At 40.6% G+C, this 26,127-nt stretch overlaps 1 protein-coding gene across 1 annotated transcript in view; it reads right to left on the bottom strand.

Moving 5' to 3' along the window:
- LOC110679072 overlaps window positions 1-24,878 on the bottom strand; it is an 86,121-nt gene extending 61,243 nt beyond the window's left edge. The window contains exon 1 of the mRNA XM_021853015.1: window positions 24,739-24,878. The gene's annotated coding sequence lies outside the window, so the exon portion shown is untranslated. The remainder of the gene's footprint in view (window positions 1-24,738) is intronic.
- Window positions 24,879-26,127: the final 1,249 nt, after the last annotated feature.

The raw sequence follows: 26,127 nt of genomic DNA, 5'->3' as shown, positions 1-26,127 counted from the left end.
CTAGTGGGTCACTGAATTCTGTGAAAATTTGCTATTTTGTTCCTAATCCGAAATTCCATAATAAAGATTGGAAATCAGTTGAGCTGTTCAAAAAAATAGGATGTTTTTAAAAATATAAAAATCTATTGCGCTGAGACTTACAGTATGTGCCGAATAAAAAAATGACAGATTTTTTATTTTCAAAAAATTATATCTCAAAATTAAAAAAAAAATACATCGCTGAAAATTTTACAGTAAACGTAAAATTTTCTGAACCTTCAAGAGAAAATGAGAACAGCAATAGCCCCTTTTGTCCCGAAGCCTTCAAAACACAAAAAACGGAAATTTTGGTTTCTTCTTTCATGTAAAAAAAAACAATTTTTGTGAAATTTTATATTTTTCTTGAAAAGTCAAAATCTTTAGCTTTTATTTTGTTCTTAAAAATTGAAAATCAGTCAAGCGGTTCGAAAGTTTTTCAAAAAATAAAAATTTTACTATGTCGCGATTTTTCTAGTCACCCTATTTCGTCACCCACGGTCACCGTAATCAAAAAATCCAAAAACACGTATATCTTTATTTCGAATAAGGAACAAAATAGCAAATTTTCACGGAATTCGGTGACCCACTAGATCTGTTTTTCATGGAATGGCTGTATGTGTTAAAGTGTTTTATGGATTAACATATGTCATATGCTTCCCGATGTAATATCGAGGAGAAAATGTTCTGAGGCCTGGGGTAATATCTGGGGTGCAGTAGCTCCAGATTCCCTGAGTTATTTACTTAGAGATATGGCTGTAGATTTCCACCTAGTAGGAATGGGTTGATGATGGTTGAAGGAGTTCAAATTTTGAGAGATGTAATTTATGGGTGTTCCCTAGCCATTAACATAACTGGAGACTTGCAAAAATACCAAAAGTAACTGTTGTGGTCATCGGATTTTCATGACGGATTGAAAGGCGTAAAGCACTAGCTCCGACCCTGTCCAGTAATGAAAATAATACGCCAGCAGCTGGCAGCAGCCATAGCAAAATTCCTAGAAAAGGAACATATTTTTTTAAAGCGGAGCGAGCTTGAGAGAACTGTTCCAAAATGCAATTGTAAGAATGCGAGCAAAGATTATAGCTTTTTCGTTCGCTTGGTTTCCAAAATAGATTATGTTCGGCGTTGCTATTGTGCCGGCAGTCATCAGGATCCGGTGACGATGATAGAGTGCAGGAGTAAGAAACTAGACATGTGTAAGGCACTAGTAAAGTTTGCAAAGGGAAACGGCTCAAACAAAGTGAAGTTAGACCCACGCATAACACACGCATAGCAGAGAGAAGGACGAACAAAAAAACACAGAAAAAGCGACCGAACAAAATTGATTGCTGATTTCGATCATGCACTTTACGATTGCTTGAATACACAAGAGTTTCCTGGCTCCGAAGTAGGTGTCATGTTTCTACCCTACTGCAAAGCATTTTCCCACGATTCCTGGCCTATTTAGTGAACTGCTTGTATTCGCGCAGGTGAAATCATTTCCCATAGCGCAAAGGAAATAGTGTGAAAGGCCCCAACCGTTCGTAGGTTTTGCATGTCATCGGTAATTATAATGTGTGTAGGTGGGGGAAAACGAAGCTCATCAAAATTAGAGTTGATTACAGACGGATTACGGACTAGACGATATTTTGGCGTTCCAAAGATACGTTAAGAACTCCATCAATTCTGCTTATTCCAATTCTATTTTGATACAGATGTATCATCAAATAGATAAGTTCCATTATTACAGCCATTAATGCAAACATTTTGATAATTCGAATGCCTGGGATACGTTTTACTAAAACCATTGAAAAGCACTTTGTCCAGACTGTCTGAACACCGACCATAAGTAACTGATCATAGCGCGCAAAAATCTACCAGCACTACCATACAGACAAATAACATAAATTTTACTGGACCTGGAACCAAATGCACCAGTTAAAAAAAACTCAAATTTTGCATGAGTTATCATTTATGCGAGGCAGAACGTACTCTTTTATGGAGAAAAATGCACCACAACATTGTGGCAAAATGCACCCAAACAAAGGGGTACCACAATAATGAGCCATGAAGGGCACCATAGTATGTTTAAGTGGATTTTGTTTATAAAAAAAAAACATGAATTACAAATGGTTCTCGCTTATAAGATGATGAAATTGTGCATTATTTAGTTGGCAAAGACTTCAATGATCAAACTTTCATAGTTTTAATTTATTTAGAAATGAATCGTTGTGGCACTCAATCAAAGCCATAGTTTGGCTTCATAACGCCATTGGCAAACTGCCATTTAGGCGCTCCTTATTTAAAGCTCAATTTTTTGTATTGCACCAGTTAACGTGAAAATAATCTAAAAATTTTCAAGTCTTTGAAAAACCACTTTGAAATTCCGAAGCGACTTCTGTATGAATAACCTATAAATCGAAATTCTAAATAGATTCATGTACAATCAATTTATCATTAGGCCTCCATTTTTTTTGTTATAAGAGAGATTTCCGTCGAGAGATTTGATCATCCCTGTAAGAGTATTTTTTTTCAAAAAGGCATGCAAAATGTTTCAAATTAGTGTAAAGACCTGTCTGATATTTTGTTGACATAACGCGGTGCAGCTTAAGAATATGTTTGATGAATTTCTTGATCAACTCTACAATAATAAAAAAAATCGGACTAAAACCACAATTATTCACTCATTATTGACTCAAACTTCGGGGAATTGAGTGTTTTCGACTGCAGAATGTCTGATAAGCACGATAGAATCAAAATCTTTGATTGAATCGTGCTTATGATTGAAATTGAAAAATATACATTCGTCGAAAAGTCAATTAAAAGATTTAAAATTTTCGTGGATATAAAATAAAGAATGTGAACAAGGATGAAGTCTTACGAAAGGTTAACGAAAGTGTATGCAATAATTACAGTAGATCAAACGAATCATTATCAATCTCATTTTACCAAAAATCCTCATTAATCAGTCTTTTGACAGGATTTAATTACTTAATGACTTAATGATGAAGACTAATAATGAGATATGCCATAACGCATCCCAAGTGATAACAGTTTAGGAGTTGAAACTGATTGCACGGATCGGTATAATGCTCATTTTATCTAAATTCCTTATTTTATCAGGTTTGGGTAGGATTTTTCATATTATGTGCAAGAAAACGGTGTTGGCACGGTGAATGGCTGGGCATGACGTACCATTGATACCTCGCGTACCTGCAGGATTAAAATAGACCCCTTTGTGCGGTCCTTAGCCTCTTGCCCAGCAACTCCTATCCCTATATCCTCGTGGTACTGACCGGGTACGAGTAACCTCAGGGAAGATCAGATAACCAACCCCCGGTGGGAACTTTGGTCGTATGCTGACAGGGAAGGGGAGGTTTGCTTTTGCTTTTGCAAACCTGGAGCGTCTGTACTCCATGTTAGGAGCGGCTCACAACAGCATCTATTCCCCATGTCAGGGACGGCTGATCATCGTCCGAGTGCCAGAGAAGGACTCTAAGCCAAACTGCGCACTATGGCCCTCCAAACATTTATGGGGAATGGTCCTCCGGAAATCAGGTTGTCCAGGAGGAGGAGTTCAGACAAACGATTGAAAAGTTCAGCGCCTATTGGCTGACGAACGAGAACGGCCAACGACTGATAGATTTTGCCACTTCCAAGAATATGGCCATTCGTAGCACGTATTTCCAGCACAGCCTCCCGTATCGGTACACCTGGAGATCACCTCTGCAGACAGAATCGCATATCGACCACGTTTTGATCGATGACGACATAATCGACATAACCGACGTCAGAACCTATCGTGGCGCCAACATTGACTCCGACTACTACCTGGTGATGGTGAAACTGCGCCCAAAACTATCCGTCTAACTATCATCAGCGATGTACGGTACGCCCGCCTCGGTACAATCTAGCGCGACTGAAACAACCGGATGTCGCAATGCGTACGCGCAACATCTTGAGACAGCGTTGTCGGATGAGGGCGAGCTCGATAAGGCCCCTCTTGAGGACTGCTGGAGGACAGTCAAAGCAACCATTAACGACGCTGCCAATGCGTACGCGCAACATCTTGAGACAACGTTGCAGGATGAGGGCGAGCTCGATAGGCCCCCTCTTGAGGACTGCTGGAGGACAGTCAAAGCAACCATTAACGACGCTGCCGAAAGCATTGTCGGATATGTGGAACGGAGCTCAAGAAACGATTGGTTCGACGAAGAGTGCCAGGAGGTTTTAGAGGAGAAGGATGCAGCGCGGGCTGCAATGCTGCAGCATGGTACGCGACAAAATGTGGAACGATACAGACTGAAGCGGAAACAGCAAACCCGCCTATTCCGGAATAAAAAGCGCCGCTTGGAAGCGGTGGAATGCCAAGAGATGGAGTTGCTCAAGAAACGCGGAAGTTCTATCAGAAGCTCCACACATCTCCCAAAGGCTTCGTACCGCGAGCTGAGATGTGCCGGGATAAGGATGGGAGCATCTTGACGGACGGACGCGAGGTGATCGAAAGGTGGAAGCAGCACTACGATGAAGCAGCACTGACTGGCGCAGAGAACACAGACACAGAAGGTCAGGACAGCGAAGGCTATGGCTACGTCAGGACAGCGGACAGTGGAAACCAACCAGCTTCCACAATGGGGGAAGTTAAGGATGCCATTCAACAGTTCAAGAACAACAAGGCCGCTGGCAAGGATGGTATCGGAGCCGAATTCATCAAGATGAGCCCGGACAGGTTGGCCGCTTGTCTGCATCGGCTGATAGTCAGAATCTGGGAAACGGAACACCTACCGGAGGAAGTTCGTGGGAAGTTATCAAGCAGGTTTCATCGACGGCCGCTCGACAATGGACCAGATCTTTTCCGTGCGGCAATTTCTCCAGAAATGTCGTGAGTACCAGGTCCCTACGCACCATTTGTTCATCGATTTCAAGGCGGCACACGATAGTATCGATTGCGTAGAGCTATGGAAAATCATGGACGAGAACAGCTTTCCCGGGAAGCTCAGATTGATCAGAGCAACGATGGACGGTGTGCAAAACTGCCTGAAGATCTCGGGCGAACACTCCAGTTCGTTCGAGTCTCGGCGAGGACTACGACAGGGCGACGGACTTTCGTGCCTGTTGTTCAATATTGCGCTTGAATGTGTCATGCGGAGAGCCGGACTTAACAATCGAGGCACGATTTTCACAAGATCCGGACAATTTGTTCGCTTCGCGGACGACATGGATATTATTGGGAGAAAATTTGAAACGGTGGCAGATTTGTTCACCCGCCTGAAACGCGAAGCAACAAGAGTCGGACCAATTGTGAATACGTCGAAAACAAAGTACATGCTGGTTGGCGGAACTGAGCGCGACAGGGCCCTCCTAGGAAGCAGTGTTACGATAGACGGAGATACCTTCGAGGTGGTGGACGAGTTCGTCTACCTCGGATCCTTGTTGACGGCTGACAACAATGTTAGTCGGGAAATGCGAATGCACATTATCAGTGGAAGTCGTGCCTACTATGGGCTCCAGAAGAAACTGCGGTCAAGAAAGATTCACCCCCGCACCAAATGCACGATGTACAAAACGCTCATAAGACCGATAGTCCTCTATGGGCATGAGGCGTGGACTATGCTCAAAGAGGACCTGCAAGCTCTTGGGGTTTTCGAAGGCCGAGTGCTAAGGATGATCTTCGGCGGCGTGCAGGAGGACGGCGTGTGGCGGCGAAGGATGAACCAAAAAAATATATTATGAGCTATTGAAATAACGATTTCTAAGTTTTAACAGTCTAAACAAGTAAGTGTAGAAATTAAAACTGATCGCACGGTTTGTTCTTCTTCTTCTTGGCATTAACGTCCTCACTGGGACAGAGCCTGTTTCTCAGCTTAGTGTTCTTATGAGCACTTCCAAAGTTATTAACTGAGAGCTTTCTTTGTCAAAGTTGCCATTTTCGCATTCGCATATCGTGTGGCAAGTACAATGATACTCTATGCCCAGGGAAGTCAAGGAAATTTCCATTACGAAAAGATCCTGGACCGACCGGGAATCGAACCCAGACACCTTCAGCATGGCTATGCTTTGTAGCCGCGGACTCTAACCACTCGGCTAAAGAAGACCCCGCACGGTTTGTTATTATGCTCAATTTTCCCAATTTTCCTCAATTTTCTCATTTTTCCATTTTCATGAAACCAAATGAAAATGGGGAATATAGATTAAATAACCATGATAACGATCTGTGCGGTCAGTTTTAATTACTCCTACGTTTACTTTTTTAGACTTGTGTTGCCTAACTTTATTTCAACAACCCAAATTACAACAGCAATGTCTATTTCTTTTCATAAAAATATCAAATGAGAAATATGGGTAAATTAAGTATAAGACAATACGTGCGACCAGTTTCACTTCCAGCACTCATTTGCTCAGACTGTTGTCACTTAGAAAACGTTTTGGTAATATTAGAAGTCTTTACAGCAGTTTGATAAAATCGGGAATTTAGGTGAAATAAGCATGATACCGAACCGTGCGGCAGTTTGAATTGCTGCACTCACTCTTCTAGGCTTATCTTGTTTTGATAACGTTGTTTAAATAGCTGATTATAATCTTCCCTGCATATAACATTAAAAGTTCTGATAAAATGGTAAATTTGTTAAAACAAGCGCATTTCCGATCCGTTCGTTTCAATTCCTGCACTCACTTTCTTAGACTGTTATCGCTTAGAAAACGTTATTTCAATCCAATAGTTGCAAATCCAGAGGAGGAGGAGTACTCATTGCCATCTCTCCGAACTTCAGCAGTTTTCGTGAACCTGCCAGCGTCCATTGAGCAATTATGGGTGCGAGTTGATATGCATCAAGTCGTAGTGAGCATTGATGTCCTATACCTGCCGCCTGACAAAAACAATCTGAATGATATCCGCAATCATATTGACTCCATCGAATCGGTCATCTTTCGCGTTGGTCCAAACGATCTCGCCCTCCACTTCAGGTATTTGAATCAGTCGACGATCTCGACGGACTTCGTCGGAAACTGGGTCTCCATCGATAGATCTGGATCGGTCGTGCTTATCAGTTGCCAGTAGTTCACTGTTTGATGGTTTTAATCTCAATGGTGTAATACAGTTCAACGGAATTAAGAATATTCGAGGCCGGGTGCTTAATTTTGTGCTTTTAAACGACACAGCTTTGCCCACGTGTACTATGAGAAGAGCTTTTTAACCTCTTGTACCTGTTAATGATAGCAACTCGCCATTAGAAGTTGATGTTTGCTGTTTGGCTCCAGTCTCTTTCGAGCCTGTATTTGATGCTACTTGCCTCGATTTCCGCAAGGCTGACTATACTGTGCTAAACGCCGCCTTGCTCTATGTTTACTGGAGTTTCCTCAACTCAGCTGATAATGTCGACGATGCTGTAGAATATTTCACCAACTCTTTCAATCGTATCGCAAGTCCCTGCAATTAGACCCGTGCCAAAACAATATTGAAGCGGCGTCGTTCTGCACCTCTTCGTAGGTATTGCAATCACCGCTCTGCATATCTCAAGCAACAGTTCAACACTGTTAGTAGAGAATATGGGGAATATAACAAGCTGTTGTACCTATGTTACACCACACGCACTCAACAAAATTTGCGCTAAAATCCGAAGAAGTTTTAAGCTTTTGTTAGGGTGGTAAATGACTGGACAATGCGTACCATTGGTACTTCGCGTACCTGCAGGTATAAAATAGACCCCATTTGTGGTCCCTAGCCTCTTGTCCAGTAACTCCTATTGCTACCTCCCCGTGGTGCCGCCTGGGGTACGAGTTACCGTAGGGAAGATCGGGTAACCAATCCTGGTGGGACCTTGGTCGTATGCTGACAGGGAAGGGGGGCTCCTCTCTTCTGAGGGTGTAGCTTATCAGAGAGTCTGTTCTCAATGTTAGGAGCAGCTCAAAACAGCGTCTGTTCTCCATGTTAGGAGCGGCCGATCATCGTCCTAGTGCCAGCGTGGGACTCTAAACAGTGCTGTGCACGATGATCCTCCGGCGATACAGGTGGTTGGTGCAAGCCTTACAAGCCAGCCGTAAAAATCATCAGTACAGCATACAGGAAGCATACAATGTAAATTCGCACCGGAACAATCGGCATAGACCCAGGCATCGAAAACGGACTAACGATTGGAAACTCGGATCATGGAACTGTAAGCCTCTCAATTTCTTGGGAAGTACCCGCATTCTTTCCGAATTATTGAGGATCCGCAAGATCGACATCGTAGCGCTGCAGTAGGTTTGCTGGAAAGGGTCCACGTTACATACTTATAGGGATGGTTATACCATCTACCAGAGCTGTGGCAACAGACATGAGCTGGGCACAGCTTTTATCGTGATGGGCAAAATGCAGAGGCGCGTGATTGGGTGGTGGTCAATCGACAACATAATGTGCAAGTTGAGGATCAAAGGCCGTTTCTTCAGCATAATCAACGTGCACACTGCACTGCACAGCCCTCACCTAGCAAGTGACGATAACGATAAGGACGCTTTCTACGCGCAGCTGGAACTTGAATACGACGGCTGCCCAAGCCATGATGTCAAAATCGTTATCGGAGATCTCAACGCTCAGGTTGGCCAGGAGGAGGGATTTGGACCGATTATAGGGAAGTTCAGCACTCACCAGCTTACGAACGAAAACGGCCACTACCTTGTGGCGGTTGAAGTGCGCCAACGACTCTCCGTTGTGAACAACATTTGGTACCGACGCCCGCCCCGGTACAATCTGGAACGACTCAAGCAACCCGAAGTACAACTGAATACGCGCAAAGCCTTGAGGCAGCGTTGCCGGAAGAGGGAGAGCTCACCGAAGCCCCTCTTGAGGACTGCTGGAGTAGTCTCAACGCAGCGGAAGGTGCCATTGGGTTCGTGGAAGGAAATCGACTGAACGGTTGGTTCGACGAGGAGTGTCAGACGGTTTTGGACGAGAAGAATGCAGCGCGGGCGATGATGATGTAGCAAGGCACCCGTCAAAACGTGGAACGGTACAAACAGAAGCGAAGACAGCAAACCCATCTATTCCGGGATAAAAAGCGCCGCCTGGAAGAGTTGGAGTGCGAAGAGATGGAGCAGCTGTATCGTTCTCAAGAAACACGTAAGTTCTACAAGAAACTCAATGCATCCCGCAAAGGCTTTGTGCCGCGAGCCAAAATGTGCCGGGATAAGGATGGAGGTTAGACTGATGCAAATTTTGAAATTTTTGCTCCCCTATGCTTAAACGGTGTCAATTATGATAAAAATCATTCTCACAAAATTTGAAGTGAATTGAAAGAAATTTGGTTGTGCACACGCCAGTGAAGTTTATATGGAAATTAGTATGAAAAGGCAAAGCTTTTGTATAACTGCTTGAAATAATAATCTACGAAAAAGTGAACAAACTGTTCTCATGTGAAATCTTCTCAGCTACAACTTTGCCGAAGACCACATTTTGATGGGACGTAAGGATAATTTGTTATTCTTGATAACAAAGTCTAAACCATGCTGAGATGATCATTCACTTACTTTCAGTGCAACACTGCTTTTTTGCTGTAGAACATAATAGCCTGGATTACTTTGATCTATTCTGCCCACCAGGAACGCCACTGTTGCCTGCCGGACAGTTGGTTGAGCATGCAAAATGCATACCCAGTTTATGATTATGATTTGCAATTTATACTGACGTCCAATCAAAATGTGGTCTTCGGCAAAGTTGTAGCTGAAAGGATTTCACATGAGAAGATTATGTTCACTTTTCTGTAAAACAATATGACGAAGAGATAAAGGGCTGAACACAAAAGGATGGCGTTTTCCATAGTAATCTCCATATAAACTTCAAATGGCCTGTGCACAGTCAAATTTCTTTCGATTCATTTCAAACTTTGGGAGGATGCTATTTACCATAATATAAGTCGTTTAAGCACAGGGGAGCAAAAATTTCAAAATTTGCATCACTCTAATGGAGGTATCTTGACGGACGAACGTGAGGTGATCGAAAGGTGGAAGCAGCACTACGATGAACACCTAAACGGCGCAGAGGAGGAAGATCAGGACAGCAGGAAAAATGGCTTCTTCAGTACGGCTGATGAGGGAGACGTGCTAACTCCCACAACAGGCGAAGTTAAGGATGCTATCAAACAGCTCAAGAACAACAAAGCAGCTGGAAAGTTTGGTATTGGAGCGGAACTTATTAAAATGAGCCCGGACAGGTTGGCCACTTATCTGAACCGATTGATAGCCAGGATCTGGGATACAGAACAGCTACCGGAGGAGTGGAAGGAGGGAATAATATACCCAATATACAAAAAGGGTGACAAGTTAGAATGTGAGAACTTTCGAGCGATCACCATTCTTGACGCAGCCTATCAAGTGCTTTCCCAGATCATCTTCCGCCGTCTATCGCCACTGGCAAGCAGATTTGTGGGAAGTTATCAAGCCGGTTTTGTGGACGGGCGATCGACGACAGACCAAATCTTTATGTTGTGGCAGATCCTCAAAAAGAGTCGCGAATATCAAGTCCCTACGCACCACCTATTCATCGATTTCAAAGCGGCCTATGATACCATCGACCGCGAAGAGCTATGGAAGATTATGGACGAGAATGGTTTTCCCGAGAAACTGACTAGACTGATCAAAACAACGATGGATAGTGTACAGTGCTGTGTGAAGATATCGGGTACAATATCGGACCCGCTTGAAACATTCAAAGGACTTCGACAAGGCGATGGTCTTTCCTGCCTCCTGTTCAATATTGCGCTAGAAGGTGTTATGAAACGGGTGGGCTTAAACAGGTGGGGCACGATCTTCAATAAATCCAGCCAGTTCATTCGCTTTGCTGACGACGTGGATATTGTCGGAAGAACGTTCCAGGTGGTTTTTGAACAGTATACCAGGCTGAAACGTGAAGGAGATCGGGTTGGATTGAAGGTAAATATGTCGAAGACGAAATATCTGCTGGCTGGAGGAACCAAGAGCTCGCATTGGCAGACGCGTGATGATCGACGGGGATGAGTTCGAGGTGGTCGGATAACAACTGCAGCAGAGAAATTCGAAGACGTATCATTGCCGGAAGTCGTGCTTACTACGAACTCCACAAGACCTTGCGGTCTGGTAAACTTCACTTCCGTACTAAGTGTACCATGCACAAGACGCTAATAAGACCGGTAGTCCTCTACGTGCATGAGACGTGGATAATGCTCGAAGAACGACGTGTGCGTAGGACGATCTTCAGCGGAGTATGTGAAAACGGTGTATGGGGGAGAAGAATAAACCACGAGCTTGCGCAACTCTACGGTGAACCCAGTATCCAGAAAGTCACCAAAGCTGGAAGGGTACGATGGGCGGGACACGTTGTGAGAATGCCAGACAACAGTCCCGCAAAAATGGTGTTCACCTCAAATCCGGCCGGTACAAGACGAAGGGGAGCGCAACGAGCTAGGTGGTTTGACCAAGTGGAGCAGGATCTTGGAAGTGTGGGGCGATCAAGAAATTGGAAGATAGCAGCCGTGGAGCGAGTTAGTTGGCGTAACATTGTAGCGCAGGTCATGTCTTGAAGGACGTAGAGCCAGTAAAAGTAAGTAAGTAGATCAAAGAGGATTGAAGATGGACTACCAACGTCGATATACTACGGGTCCAACACTACTAGTTCTGCTGTGGAAAAGTGCGAATTTTTCGCTGCCCAATTCAACGACTCCGCAACAACACCCTTTCAAGATGAGGATCGATGCAGAAAATGTAACCAAGGCGATGAGAAAGCTGAAATCCTCGTACTCCGCTAGGCCAGATGGAATTCCCCCGGTGTTGCTTAAGCGGTGTCTTACTGCTTTACATGAACCGCTGGCAGTAATCTACAATCTGTCCTTCAACGTAAACAGTTTCCGTCGCGTTGGAAACATTCAATCCTGTTTCCAATTTACAAAAACGGGTATTAACGAGATGTAAGCAATTATCGCGGGATAACTTCGCTTTCTACTTGTTCGATATTTTACGAAATTATTGTAAATGACGCGCTGTGTAATTGTTGCAGTCATTACATTTCAATTGATCAGAATGTTTTTTTTTCTTAAACGGTCGGTTACATCTCATCTCGCTCAGTTCATCTCAACGTGTTTGCAAACAATGGACGATGGAAAGCAGGTAGACGCTGTTTAGCTTGATCTGAAGGCTGCTTTAGATCCGGTTGATCACTGAATACTACTGAAAAAGTTGGAAAAGATTGGAATATCTCAAGACTGTATAGAATGATTCCGATCATACTTTACTGGCAGATCACTGTGTGTTAAAATAGGATCTCCACAGACTCCACACTCCACACACTTCCGCAATGTATCAGTAGTACCGCAGGGCAGTAATCTCGGTCCACTTCTATTTTCCATCTTCGTCAACGATGTGTCGCTAATTCCTGGAGCGGGTACTGTTTGAGAGCAGGTTCATCACACACCCTGCAGTGGAGATGTTTATTGGTAAGAATTAAGGCTCTCCCAAATCTACGCGACTTTTTACGGTGACAGCGACAAAATATCGTCGCGATTTCGTTGTTGTGTCGTGGCAAGCACTCTTCTATGGAACCATCTTGACTGGAACGACGCGAATCGCTGCGAAATCGCGCCGCTGTGGCTTAGACACGCTCATCAAACAGTGTGTAACCGCGGCGGACTTTGGGAGACCCTTTTTAATCGGGAGTTGTTCTTTCACTTCGCGAATCACACACGTCACGTTTACTATACGGACTAACTGCGGACAGAGATTTATTCTCGACGGGAAAGTACGTAGATGTAAAGTAGATGCGTACTGTTCGGTAGTTTGTATTTAACTAACTGGTAATGGTTTTCATATCGTAATATATGACACATTGAGTCCAAAAGGGAAACTGAAAAAAGGCCTCTCCGAAGATCGAAATCGCTTTTCTCTCGCTAGCAGAGTGCTAGTGATGAGGAAGAATAATTGATAATAATGCACTTATAGTAGGAACAAATGAGATAGGTATTGGTTCTGGTAATTTTAGAATAGTGAGTACGTGCGAATATATGGGAGTAGGAGATACTTATGCTCTTAATCCTAGTGTGGCTCCAATACAGTGCATGCAGCGAAACATCCGCCAAATCGCGACGATTTTTTGTCGCTGTCGCCGTAAAAAGTCGCTTAGATCTGGGGGAGCCTTCATAGAGGTAACGATTAGTGAGAAGATTAGAAATATGTATGTACCCAGGCATGAGGTGCTGGCTGGTTGTGATATCAGTCAGTAGCGTGCGTGTGGAGCGAAAGTCTGTTTTGTAGTTTTATTTTTCTACAGGCCCAGGAACGCCTGGAGGACGCTGAGGCGGCTTCAATGAGGACCACGAGGAAGCATTTGGACGAGGAGGCAGAATCTCGCTGAGGAGGTGAAGTCTGCACGGGAGGTGGCTTGGACGAGGTGCCCAATATACTGAGAACGCTGAAGGTGCGGATTCTGGCTGATCAGAGAGGTCGAGCTCGGAAGTCAAGAGGAGCTTGTAGGACGGTGCGATTGACCAAGAGGATGATGCAGCTGACCAGGGGGAGCTCAAGGCTAGGAGGAGCTTGGTGCCAGAAGGAGCTTAAAGGACGGAAAGAGCTCGTTGACAGATGTGTAGTTCGGAGGTTGTGTGATGAAGAGTAGTGTTGGAGAGCAGGTACATCACACACCCTGCAGTGATGTAACGATTAGTGATGTAATGAGTAGGTGCCAGCTAATAGCCTGCGGTGTGTTTTGTAGTCGTTTATTTCAACAGGTACAACGTGTACGAGATATCGGTGCAAAACTCACATTCCGTTTTCACTGTGATGATATTATATCACATATAGTGCAGGGAAAGTTTGTGCGCTTTGCACTAAGGAACCTTCCATGGCGTAATGGAACGCACCTTACCTCTTATCACGATCGATGTCAGCTACTGGATATTTACACATTAGAGAACAGAATAAATTTCAATGCTCCTGAAAGATCCCTTCGAAGACACAGTTTTCTCCGATTGGAAGGCCGTAAGAGTCGTTATGGACAGCACGATCCGATTCGCTTCATGCCGAATACTTCCAGTAGCGTTGTTCACCTGTTTGACTTCAACATGCCTGTCTCTGCAGTACAGCAACGATTTTCGTCACAATTCCGCACGAGACAAGCCGAGCAGTTATTTGTTTTTTATGTGTACTAATGTCGTTTTCGTTTTTAGGAACTGGGTCGGTGATCAACACAACCAATGTCAAATGAATTGTAGTTCGGTCGAACCCGAATCGGGTTGGGGTTGAAACTGTGATTCAGAACGGGTTGCGCCAGTTCCAACCTAGGTTCAAAAACGAATTCGACATAAGTAAGTTTTGTATTTTTTTTTAAGGCACTCCGTGCTCGTGGCCACTACTGTGCCGGAATCAGTTTTTATCTGTATCTTCCTTACCGATACAGTACTATTTTTAACTAATCTATATTTACATCTGCTTTCACTCTCTTCTGCTCTTTTGCTCTCACACCGAGCAGGTAGGAGAGTGCTCTGCTGTTGGTCCAATCGATTTCCATAAGCCATAGTCCATTGCTCTTGCGGTGGTTCGTTTTGCCGTGTTCCTGAGTCGTTTGAGGCTAGCTGCCTGCGAAGTGGGTCAGTTTGTCTCAGTCGCCATCTGATACTGACGGAGGATGGATGTGCTCCCCTATGCACGGTCCTCCGTGCAGCGTCTTCTGGTGGCTGGACGGGTTATTTTTTGGAGGGGCTGGGAATTGAATCCATGACCTTCCGCTTATGAAGCGAAAGCGTAACCTCAAGGCTACGAACCCCCCTAAGTTTTGTATTTTACACTGTAGTTGTTTTTTGTTTTAGTTTATTCGTGTTTACTCTAAAGCAAATTTTTTTTGTACTTCATCAAGACATAAGTCAGATGGAGTTTGTTAATTATAAATAAATAAATCACAATTGTAAATAAATAAATTTCTGTAGGTCATTTTCAGCTTCCTTTCAGCTAAGAAGTCCTTTCAAAAGTCTGATAAATTGAGGAATTTGAATAAAATGAGGATGATAATGATCCGTGCGATAAAATTTAAAGCCAGCGCTCTCTTTCTTTTGACTATAATCGCTTTGAAAAAAAAATCAATAGCTCATACACAGTTTCCCTTCATATCATATAAGAAATCATAATAAAATGATGAATTCGGGCAAAATGAGCATGATAGGGGAAATCAGGGAAACAAGGCAACACTGTGGGTAAGCTCGACACACTATGATTTTTCATGTTATGAGCAGATTTTCATGCAGTTTCCACCACGCTCTATCTAAACTTGTGAAATGTTGTGTTTCGAATGACATTACGACTGACGCTACCAATAAACTGCCAAAATAAACAACAAAATCATATTGGATAACAAGAAGCAACAGCAGCTGCAATATGTCTCTGTTATTCTTTAACTATTTGGCATGTGAAATTTTTAAAATGTCATTATTTGTTCTGCGCAGCCCTGTCGTCCTGCTTAATCGCGCTTAGTCGACGACTAAGAAGCTTTTCTCAGATTTTTTTTCTTAACGCTCTTCAATTGAAAATTCAAGCTGTATCATCGACCAGAAGTAATTTGACTTTGCTTAACGTTGATCAGGTTCAACCTAACGCCCTGTAGGACACCAATCGGAGTTGTCAACCTGTATAAACGCCCTGACATAATTTGACCTTGTCTCACATAGATAAGCTGCATCTAAACGCCCTTTAATAATTCCAAGCTGTATAAACGCCCTGAGGTAGTTTGACCTTGTACTATGTAGATCAAATGCATCTTAACGCCCTGTGGGAAATAAATTGTACATTCCAAGCCTAATCAACGCCCTGGAATAACTTGAACTTATTTCATGTAGATCAGGTGCACCTTAACGCCATGTAAAACGTCAATTGCAAATTACAAGCTTAATCAACACCCTGAAGTGTTTTGACCTTATTCCACGTATGTAGATCAGATGCATCTTAACGCCCTGTAGGACATCAGTTGAAAATACCAAGCTTTATCAACGCCAGGGAGTAATTTGACATTATTCCACGTAGATTAGATTCATCCTGATGCCCTGTAAACCAACAATTGATCCAGCCATATGAACGCCCTGCAGTAATTTGCCCCTATTCTACATAGATCATTGCGATCTGGATCATCTCCGAAATGTATAATCGCACAGAAGTAATTTTACTTGTCCTATGTAGATCAAGTGCATCTTAACGCCTAGTAAGACATCAATTGAAAATCAATTGAAATAATTCGATCATATTTCATATATGAAATATGATCGAATTACTCCAAGGCGTTGTTAAAGTTTGGAATTTTCAATTGATGATCTACATGTAGATCAGATGCATCTTGACGCTCTATTTGACATCAATCGATCAAGCTGTATCAACGCCCTGGAGCAATTTCACCTTGCCTTACGTGGATAAGGTGCATCCCACCACCCTGTAGAATATCAATTTAAAATTGCGAGCTTTCTCAATGCCCTGGAGTAATTCGACCTTTTTTCATGTAGATCATATGAATCTTAACGCCCTATATGTCATCATTCAATCAAGCTATATAAATGCCCTGGAGAAACTTGACTTTATTGTACACAGATCTTTGCGAGATTTAAGTGCGTGTAATTTGACTTTATCCTATGTAGATCAGGTGCATCTGAACGCTCTGTTTGCCATCAGTTGCAAATTCTAAGCGGTATCTACGCCAGTAATTTGACCGTATCATACGTAGATCAGTTGCATCTTAACGCCCTGTATGATATCAATCGAAATTGTTGCGCTGTATTCACTTCCTGGAGTAATTCGATATTGTTTCATGTATTCATCATCTTAATGCCTTGTAGATTGCCCTTGACCTTAGTCCACATAGATCAGGTGCATCTCAACGTTTTGTTGGACATCAATCTACATTTTTGAGTTCTATAAATACCCTGGAGCATCTTAACGCCCTGTATAAATTAATCGAAATTTCCGACCCATACACCCTTTTGTCATCAATAAATTCTGATATTCTGGTATCCCTCTGGTATTAATTACCTTTTCCACGTGGAAAGCAAAATTATGTTACGTTAACTCTAGCAATATCGATCGAATTATCTCAAGCGACTCTTGAAGTTTGATGAGATTTATGAAAGTTTGAAGCTGAAAAAAAAACTTCAAAACATAATACGTACGTAGTAAACAGTTTAGGATTTTAAGTTAAATATCTCAAAATTAAGTTTTTGGCGCTTTGTGCGGTTTACCACAACCAAATTTTCTAAAGACAGTTAGTTTATATCCTTTTTAATTTTGGACGGAAGTTCGTTCATCAAATCTAAAAGTTTTTTTATTTGATGAAATGAGTTTGACAGCCACCTGTAAAAAGCTGTCAATGTTTAAATCCACTAAAAGACTCCAACGCAAAACTACAATACAAAATCATAATGAAATATATTTAAATCCAAAGCAATTGTCAATTGGTTTGCACTTTAATATCTTTCAAGAGCGACAATTGATTTTAAAATTAAGCCAAACTTCAGCCAAATATGTTTGAAAACCTCTCCCAAAAAACGTTTAAACTTTCTAGATGTCTTGCTTTAACAAACCTCAAACTTTTTGGTGAAAAAAAATCCCCGATGTTTTTTTAATTATATTTCTTTCCAAGTCTATTCAATACATTACTTAAGGTTCAAACACAATCAAAAATTTTAAAAAATCAAATCGCAAAAACTCATAAAAATATTTTTTAATATGTTCTATTTTATAACTTGTCTTTGCACCTTATTTTGTCAAAAAAGTGGTTGCGTCTGTTATGGTTGAGAAACCCGACTGCCATCGCGCATATCGATATAATTTCAATTTTTGTTTTAGTTCGCTAGAATAGGCCAAAACTAGAGAAGATGTGTTTTAATTAATTAATGTTTGTAGAACCCTCGGGCCCAGATAGCCGTAGCGGTAAACGCGCAGCTATTCAGCATGACCATGCTGAGGGTCGTGGATTCGAATCCCGCTGGTCGAGGATCTTTTCGTAAAGGAAATTTTCTCGATTCCCAGGGCATAGAGTATCTTTGTACCTGTCACACGATATACACATGCAAAAATGGTCAATCGGCAAAGAAAGCTCTCAGTTAATAACTGTGGAAGTGCTCATAAGAACACTATGCTGAGAAGCAGGCTTTGTCCCAGTTGGGACGTAACGTCAGAAAGAAGAAGAAGAACCCTCGTACGCTAGCTAGCTAAACATTTTTCAAGGAAGTTAAATCTTATGAGCACTTCCACAGTTATTAACTGATAGCTTTTTATGCCAAAGTTGCCGTTTGCGCACACGTATATCGTGTGGCAGGTACGATAATACTCTATGCCCAGGGAAGTCAAGGAAATTTCTATTACGAAAAGATGCTGGACCGACCGGGATTCGAACCCAGACACCTTCAGCATGGCTTTGCTTTGTAGCCGCGAACTCTACCCACTCGGTTAAGGAAAGCCTAAACTTAGTGGCATCGTATGTAAGAAGGATGTAGCTTTCATATGGAATTATTTTCGCGATCATTTTAAATTTGGCCGCCATCTTTAAATATATCAGGAAAAATATGTTTTCACCATTAGCGCACCGCTCGTTTAAATTCAGAGGTCACCATCAAGAAGCTAGCTAAGAAAAAACTGCTATTTTTTCGCGAATGGATCGACTCTAGTTAAGTCTGCTTTCAGGGTGGCCACATAACTGGGAAAAACGGGAAAAGCGAGAAAAAGGCAGAAATTCGATTCCGGAAAACCGAGAATTGGAGATGGTAACCGGGAAAATCGTTTTGAACGAACATTTCGAGCTATAAATCTACAAATCACAAATTATGGAAAGTCGTTATGTTTGAATATATTGTAGTTCAGCATTTGTGAATATGAGTAAGTAACATGGAATGCTTTGATTTTTTCTACTTTAATACACTATGCATTTTAAAAAAAATCACTTTTCTCACAATAGCGCTAGCCGTGTTTCGAAATATTCTTGTAATATTTCCACTACTATCATGATTTTTTTTAACCTTTCTCTAATTGTTTTGACTCAATGTTTTGAGTCAAAATTGAATAAATTCATTCAGAAGATTTTGGCACTCGAACGCATTGGTCAAATTTTGTCACTCAAACGTATTCATTGAAGTATTAGAGTAATTCTCCAACAAATCGACTCAGTGTTGAATAAATAAGGTTTTTCTACACGTGGGGCTTTGTTTCATTTTCACCCTAAAATTATTTGCCTTAGAGGTCCCTTCATTTTCATGAAAAAAATGAGAGAATTGAAGTTGAGTTGATTAGCAAAATAAAAAAAAACCGGATCAAGAGCGGGTATTTCGAAATGCAAATTTGTTGGCCATCCTGTGCTTTTTATCTGATCAAAAAATCATATAAATAATTAGTTTTCCGCAAAAATTTAGTTCCCTTTCACCAGTAGTTGCCGTCGTGTTCCGGTAGTGGATTAACCAATAGATGCAGTCTTAAAAATACATATAAAAAAGAAAAAAAAGTCCTAGAGACGACCTTTACTCTTCATTTGAGAGAATTCAGTAACTGCTACGAGCGTGGGATTTGAATTCTAAACTTGTTACCAACTCAGTTATTGGGTCACTAGTGGCTCGGTAACTTAGTTGGTAAAGCGCTCGTCTAGCATACAAGAGTCCTGGGTTCAAATCCCAGCCGAGCACGTGGATTTTTTTTTTTTTCATAATTTCACCCATAATTGGTCGCCGTTAAGTCAGAGGGGACCAAGTACAAAACTTGAGAAAATTGGATTATTCTCTCATTAGATGCAAAATTATTTTACCTCCGTTACACTTTGATCAGATTTGAAAAATGCTGTAATCTGTGAGAGATATGTAATAAATTTACTTTGGATGATCAACAAAAATCGATAAAAGTGTGCAGTCAGAATGGACCAAGTGCATATTACCATAACAGCGAAAATGATCAACGCGCTTAGGAATGCGAGGAAATGAAAGACATTTCAGGAGATTTGTCAGATTTTTCGACATCGAATCATTCTTCTACTTATCCATCAAAAGAAATTTATAAATATTACATGATTCGATGCATTTGATTTTGTTTTTGAACATTAACCATATTCGGATGGGTGGTCAGAAATTGCAACAAATTCTGTGCAGACAGAGCGGACCAAGTGTTGAAAAGCAATAAAATGATTGATTATCGCATTTTATGAGTCAATTTAAGAGTCCGATAGAAATTTACGGTAGTTCTATGGTGTATGTATGGCATGTCCTACGATCCGCTTATTGGACCAGCATATTTTGGTCGGTACTCAAGATTTTTACTTGGTCCACTCTGACTGAACGCATATTTGAATATTTCTGGTCTTCAACGCCCTGACTCTGCGAAACCTTACTTTTCAAGCTATCGTAATGCCACTGATTTTGGTATTTACTATATATGTTATTTAAGAATTTACGATACTGGTGTCGAAGGGTCTTGATAATCTGTTTATCTTAGAGATATGCACCCAATTTGACCATGCAAGCATTAAATGATTGTTATTTTTCAAGAAATTGTTCAGTCAGAGTGAACCAGCTCACTGAACGGTGGTCTTTGGTTCAGTCAGAGTGGACCAAGTACACATAGTCCATCAAAAAATCGTTCTATCAGAGGTTTGGATTATGATTTTTCATGATTATCACTTCACATTATATTGTTTGAAAGTAACATAAAGACGTGTAAAAATATTGAACCGAAATTTAAACGAGTTCAAAAATTACAGAGCGTTAGACTTTAAACCCATTTTTCTCAAAATATCAAAAATGTCACTTGGTCCATTGGATTGGATTACCGATATATAAGCGTCAATTTACAAAATAGTAGTTAACGTAACAAGTTGCAGAATGATGATTTTTACAGAACGAATTGTATAAAAAGAATTCTGTAACGAGTTGCGTACAACATTTTTTGCAATTTGATAGAAAACCACTTGAGAGTATCAGATATCATATTGGGACTTATTTAACATTATTTTAAATTTTTTGAGAATTGTCTTCCGAACTTCCGAGGTGGTGCTTGTCCTGCTCTTAGTTCAATCGTTGTAGTTCAATGTTATTTATTAATCTTCAAACCTGGAAAATAATCAGATAATGTATACAAAATTCTATTCATTATGGAACTAAAATATTTATTCTGATTTTGATTACCTTCTAAACAGCATTGATCTGTAAAGAAAGTAAACATCTGTACAAATTTACAGACACATTTTTTAAACAGAACAATGTTTAAACCTCTTCATTCAACATTTTAGTTGAAATGGGACACACACACTAAACACGTGCAAATGCATGTTGGTTCTTGTGTGTTTGGAATACATATTTAAGGCCCAAGTAAAAATTGTGCAAAATTCAAAACTTAAAAAGCAGTTTTCTCTTTTTAAATAGATAAATCGAAGAAAATAAAAAAAACACCGCTATTTTATTTTCCAAATAAAAAAGCTGTGTGTTTTTATTTTTATCAAATTGTTGTTTTAAAAGGAGTAAACTGCCAATTTTTTTATGAGACACCCTCATTAACGCCTGCGAGTTGAAGCGCCCTCTGCGCTATAGCAGCTAATAATAAATAATATCCATATGTATTCACCCCAACTTTATAATCTTAGCATGGGGCATTTGAAATTTTCACATATATTCAGTGGAAATTTGGCCTCTCCTCAATAATTTACGTAATATATGAATAATCCTTTACAGGAAGGGGAATTCAGGGAAATTTATAACCAATATGTGATTTTACAACAATTTTAGGTTCGTTTAACAAGCGAAAGTATACAAATTTTATCAATAAGCTTAGGGTGTCGGTTTTACTCCGAATTCTCCTACTGATCCGTGCGGACAGTTATAATTTATACACTCACTTTCTTATACTAAAACCTGATAAATTTGGGAAATCTGGTATAATGAGCATGATACTGATCTGAGCGGTCATTTTTGAATCATGTACTCGCTTCTCTAGACTTTTATCGCTTAAAAAACGCATCCATATGATGAATCATATGGAAAACCAGAGAAAATTGGGAATTTGGATGAAATCGGCATAATAACGAGCTGTGCGATCAGGTCCGACTCCTGCACTCACATATTTATATTTCTATCGTCTCAAAACATTAGTTCAATAGCTCATACATTGTTTCCGTGCATATTATGTGAGAATTCATATCATAAACCTTAAAAATATGGGGAATTTGGATAACATGGACATGACAACAATCAGGTCGGTCATCAGACCTACTTTCATTCAATTCCTTAGACAATTTTACATAAGAAACGGGTATTTTCTCAAGGATTACTCGTTGCGTTCACAAGGTACAGAATTCTCTGTCGGTTTGCTACACTGTGTGTTCGGTTAAAAGTTAAAATTAGACTACCTATCAATTTCAAACCTGTAATAATTCAATTTGGATAAGTACTCATACACCAACTTGTTCATAAAAAATGTTTCCAATAGTCTGAAAGTCCGCCGTGCAGTATTTGTTGGCCTTAAACAACATATTTCTGTTTTATAGCACTATTAATAATTACACTAAAATCAGACTATTGTCCCGACTTACTTCATCAACGAAAAGCACATACATATTTCAACTGTATATCAAATTAGTGCTTACTATTATCACTATAGCTCTGAGAACACTGAATCAGTCTCAGGGAATATAGTATAAGAAGAAAGGAAAATAAGAAGATTGAGTGTAATATAAAAGTTATTATTTTACTCACGTATCGTAAGAACCACAGTAGATTATGCCGTTAACATCTTCTTTTTCTTAGGATTACATCCACACTACACAGCTAAAAAAAACGTTGTAGATTTAAGTTTATTTTCATGCACATATTTGAGCATCAAGATAAACCTAAATTTCAACGACTAATCCATTATTTTTCAATCGAATTCATTTTAAATTTACACGATCAGGTAATATTCAGCATTTTTGGTTGAAAATTGAATGTATATTCATTTAAGTTTACATGTTGCTGTAACAATACACGAATTTGATTTATTTTTACAGTAAACTTCAGTTGAAATTTAAGTATTTTTTTCTGTATTGGACAGAACCTGCTTCTCGTGCTTCCACAAAGCCTTCCTTGCTTTTAAATGTTCAGGGAAGTCGAAGAAATTTCCATTGCGAAAAGATCTTGGACTGACCGGGAATCGAAGTTAGACAACTTCAGCATGGTTTTGCTTTATATCCGTAGACGTTACAGCAAGGCTAAGTAAAGCCCGTCGTTACCACGTAAACATGGTTGGTTTCAACGGAAAATTATCAGATTGCCTACTTGTAGGATTAGAAATAAGTATTTTTTTTTCCAGTATATCATCAGTGTAATCCATTTCGAATGATTACCAAAGAAATAGTATTTTCCAACAGTTTTAATAATTTAATTACCTTTTTATCCAGTCATTCCCATTAGTAACGAAAATCACTGCCATAACTATCAAGTAACAGCGTTATCTTCAAAATTAATAATTTCCTCATCGGTAACTCATTCACAGAATACTTGACCGAGCACTACTTCTCTGTTCTGAAAGTATCCAAATTGCTCCAATAACAATGCATTAAATATTCATTTTCACCCAATTACGCTCCACAGCAAAAATCTCGGAAAAATAATTTTCCGTAATGATCGCTGAGTGTATTTCCGCGCCTTGTTTGCCACCGTATAGATGCCAGACGGCATCGAAAGAGAAAACGAATGTCACGCAAAAGGCTCCTGTCTTAGCTACTCGTTGAACTCGACAACAAAGTTGAACAAATTGGACGAAGGAAAGGGAAAAGCGCGAACTTTCTCCACGAGAAGGCAGGTGGTAGCCAAACGAACGAAATTGGGTGACGACAGGTTATCCTGCCATTCCCCTATAAACACATTTCTTTCGGTCCACTTGATTTCGCGCGAAAAACCAGTAAAAGTGCCACGGCCGCGATAACACCCCACTTGTGCGTTTTTATCCTGTGGCGAGCAGTGAAAAATCGAGGCAAGAGTTAAATCTTGTGGAGGGGAATCCCGCGGTGCCGGTATTGCTCTTTAAAATAAACTCTCCTTGCGGGACTCGATGCTGACTTTCCAAACAGGGAGTATTACAAGTATAGTCCACGGGGCACGTGTTTCTTCCGCTTTTGATTGTTAAGTACATTTTATCATTATAGTAGGTACTACATTCCCATACAAAAACTTTGGGCCACCCCATTTTCAGTGTAATTTTTTAAATGAAAAAAAAAGTCAAATTGCATAAAATTTTATAAGTTAATAATTGCCTCACTAACGAGCCCTAGAGAATTTCAATTAGAGTTACAATTGCTTCGTTACTAATTTGAAACTCTCAGCTTGCGAATCCCTGCTCAAGAACTCGTTCTGATCAGCAAGTAAACGAACCATCAAATGGACGCACCACGATGGTGGAATGGCTTGATAAAAGCTTACATTTTTCTTCGATTTTATTTGCTATCGTTTGGAAAGTTGGAAATATTCATTCACCGCTGATGAAAAATTCATCGCTTCATTAATATTCGATGATAATTATAGTCTGGCTTTTAAGTCTCAATTCCGTTGATTGTTTCCAAGATTCCTGATCACTTTGATGAAAAATTTCCATTGGCATCCTGATTAAATATTGATTATGACGCCCGGAGCTAATTGCACTAGCTAGGAGTAAATTAGCTAGATTTAGTCAAAATTAATCATAATTCAATGCGATTCGAGGCACTTGAGCTCGAAACCCGTTTCGTGAGCAAATATATATAAAGACCGTAGCAGCACAACTTCTAACACTTACTTTGCCACTTCACCAATTCGCCCAACAGAATGCTTTACACCTCTTCGGAAAAACACGGTCGCCTGCCTTTGAAACAACGTTCAACTTTGCGCTCCAGCAGTGGAATGCGATGAAGTTATTTTTACGCCGATTTTTCACGAGTTTTCACCTCCGTCTTCTATAACGAAAATTATCCTTTCATACATAATCAATTGTGCCTTTAATGGAGCTCCGAGCGATGAAGAATAATAAAATTTCCGTTGACGTCCAAACCCATTGTGCATGATAAAAAAGGATGTTTAGTTAAAGTATTTTTTTAACCTACGAACGATTTTAATATTTGACTTTGAAGGATGTGGATTAAGATTTCGAGAGACCATATAAGAGGGGGGACTTCTTAGCCGAGTGGTTCTGCGGCAACAAAGCAAAACCATGCTGAAGTTGTTTGGGTTCGATTCATGGACGGTCCAGGATCGTTTCGTTATGGAAATTTCCTTGACTACCCTGGATATAGAATATCATCGCACTTGCCACACGATATAGTGGGCTTCGTAGCCGTGCGGTTAGTGTCACCAGGCATTTAGCCGCATCGTGCTAAGGTGTGTGGGTTCGATTCCCGCTGCAGGCCGGAAAACTTTTCGTGAGGAATGTTCTCCGAATGTACCACTGGGCGTTGCATGCTAGTCCGTTGTCTAGTGTGGTGCTTCCTTCAAAGGGCAAAATGCCCACTGGAAGCATTAACGTGTAGGTGTCTTTTTAAATATAAAAAAAATGCGAAAATGGTAACTTTGGCAAAGAAAACTCAGTTGATAACTGTGGAAGTGCTCATTGAACACTAAGCTGAGCTCTGTCCCAGTTAGTCATTACGAAGAAGAAGAAGAATATCATGATTAGAGTGATATATTATTATATTAAGCTAATCAAATAGCCATTAGTACAATATACACCCCGTTAATATACACTGGAACTTCAAATTGAAAACTAAATCGGAGGTTCATAAATTGAATTAGTTCGTAAAACTTAGAAGTTTAGTTTGTAAAACGAGTTACAGTCAGGTCTCCTACTAGACACATGGTTGGGGGGCATTATAGGAGACCTAGAGCTTATGGGATTTCATCACTTTGGGGGTGTTATTTAATATCTCGTAGTAAGAGATAATAAGTAGCCATAAGAGATATAAGAGCCATAAGAGATAGCACAGTACTGTCTTCGGTGAAGTTTCAGTGCTAAGTACGATCTACCTTTAGGAGTTGAGAATCATCCTTTTAGTTAATAATTTGGCCGGTATGGACGCTTTTTGGTAGTGCTTCGTGAGGCCCAAGCAGGACAGTTTTTACATTCAGAAATGGAATAGTGAAAAGTGATTTGTTTGATTTGTGTCCTCAGTACTGTTGGTTTTTGGCTGCCCTA

The sequence above is a fragment of the Aedes aegypti genome, chromosome 3 (genome assembly GCF_002204515.2).
Source record: "Aedes aegypti strain LVP_AGWG chromosome 3, AaegL5.0 Primary Assembly, whole genome shotgun sequence".
Lineage (NCBI taxonomy): Eukaryota > Metazoa > Arthropoda > Insecta > Diptera > Culicidae > Aedes > Aedes aegypti.
The sequence above is the reverse complement of the archived record's forward strand: the minus strand, read 5'-3'. Positions and strand labels throughout refer to the sequence as shown.